Here is a 2,610-nt window from a genome sequence, read left to right as displayed (position 1 = left end):
ATATATATATATATATATATATATATATATATATATATTTATATTTATGCATGTATATAAGCGTATTTCTGTGTTTCTGTTTTATATATATATATATATATATATATATATATTATATTCATCTAATCAATTTTAATAAATTCTTTCTGAATTTCTTATCAGTTGTTTTGTTTGTTTTTTTTCGCAACTTTGAAATATATATATTATAAATACCAGACTGCAAAGTTTGTGCTGAAAGGCATTTTTGTTGACAGCTGGTCGTGATACTTGAACTGACAACCCCTGTTAACATGACAGGCATTCTACTATTGTACCAAAGACATCCTTTGAGTTACACAATCCGTTTTCGAAACTTTATTCTTACCAATGATAATATTATTTTGTTGAAATCATAGGGTTTTATGAACTTTGAAGAGAATGTAGAATAATTTTTATGCGAGTGAGAGATGTGGGTTTGAGTTCCATGGGAAGCCTTCGACATTTTGTGTAGAAAAGGAAGTTTTCATACCCAATATGTGCAAGCTATTATTTTTAGGTTTATCAGTGTCTCAAGAACACATTCCAAAAAATTATTATTATTTTATATATAAACGTATTATATACACAGGTAAGCATAAACTCACAAACCTATATTGCAACTCAACATTTGGTTTTATGTATAGTAAAATATAAAACCAGCAAGCATCAACTGGAGGCTCAATCGAATAAAGAAATAAATATGTGATGAAAAGTAAATTGTGTCTTTGGTGAGTGTTAATGATAGCTCATGAAACTGTAAAATTTATAAAGCTGTCTTAAATCAGCATTCGAACACCTTGTGACCGTTAAACGATCATCCCTCTATCTGTCTGTCTACCTGTCTGTCTCTGTCTGTCTCTGTCTGTCTGTCTCCCTTCCTCTCTCCCACTATGTATAGATGGAATATATATATACACACACACACACACACACACACACACACACACACATATATATATATATATATATATATATATATATATATATATATATATATATATATATATATATATATATATATATATATATATATATATATATATATATATATAGTATATATAATATAATATATGCATGCATACATACATAATAACATACATACATACATATATGTACATACCTACATATATATGTATATATATATACATGCATATATGGGTACGGGGCGTCAAAAAAGGTGAACAAAATGAAAAACGAGAATATAGAAAAACAAAAACATGGAAAACGAACTTTTTTTTCGGATAACGAAAGAAACAAATAGAGAAACGCGACAGGCAACATAATGAACGATCCCTTCATCAGTTGTCCCCTGTTTTACCCACTCGGCGTTTTGAAGGTGGGGACAAGACGCGACTTCCTTAAAACAGTCCTTCCCGCAAAGCAAAGCAAATTAAATGAAATTTGGGATTTTACGGATGGTTACAGTAGTTACAAAAACAGGATAATCGAACGCCACGCATTCAGTTCCAAGTATATATATATATGTATATGTATATGTATATATATATATATATATATATATATATATATATATATATATATATATATATATATATATATATATATATATATATATGTATGTATGCATACATATTACTATTACTATTACATACTATTACGGCACTCCGTCGGTTTCGACGACGAGGGTTCTAGTTGATCCAATCAACGGAACAGCCTGCTCGTGAAATAAACGAACAAGTGGCTGAGCACTCCATAGACGTAGTTCTCAGGGAGATTCAGCGTGACACAGAGTGTGACGAGGCTGGCCTTTTGAAATACATGTACAACAGAAACAGGAAGAAAGAGTGAGAGAAAGTTGTGGTGAAAGAGTACAGCAGGGTTCGCCACCAGGCCCTGCCGGAGCCTCGTGAAGCTTTAAGTATTTTCCTTTGCAACGCCCAGTCTGGGAATCGATACCGTGATCCTACGACCGCGAGTCCACTGCCCTCACCACTGGGCCTTTGCGCCTCCGCGCATACATATATATACGTATAAATATGTATATATGGTTGGTCGTGCCTATATATAGGTATTTATATGTTTGTGTGTAATAACAAAGAGCGTATCTGTGTATGTTCGTGTGTATGTTCCAATATGCGTACATATGTTTGTGAACCTATGCGTATGTGTGTATATGTATGTGCATTTTTGCATATCTTTCCATATCTGTGTGCACGTGAGTATATCTTTTGAAAAAGTCACACGCTGACAAAATTTCGCTTAATATTTCAATTTCTATTGAGAAAAGAAAATTAATTTCACACTTTATAATGTTCGTTGTATGAAAGTAAATAGATTTAGGTAACAAAAAAATGCTATGCAAAAATGTTCAGCCTAATGTTTATTTTAGCCTGCCGCCATTTTAACGCCTTCGCAATGCAAGTATTCAACAAATATTTTTATTATCATTTCAATCTGAGGATAGTTTGTATGTATATGTGCATAGATGTATGTTTGTGCATGCATAATTACGTACGTACACACACACATACATACATACATACATACATACAAACATACATACATACATACATACATGCATACATACGTATATGTACGTATGTGTATGTATGTGTGTAAGCATTTATCTAC

The sequence above is a fragment of the Octopus bimaculoides genome, chromosome 11 (assembly GCF_046866305.1).
Source record: "Octopus bimaculoides isolate indiv1 chromosome 11, ASM4686630v1, whole genome shotgun sequence".
Taxonomy (NCBI): Eukaryota; Metazoa; Mollusca; class Cephalopoda; order Octopoda; family Octopodidae; genus Octopus; species Octopus bimaculoides.
The sequence above is the reverse complement of the archived record's forward strand: the minus strand, read 5'-3'. Positions refer to the sequence as shown.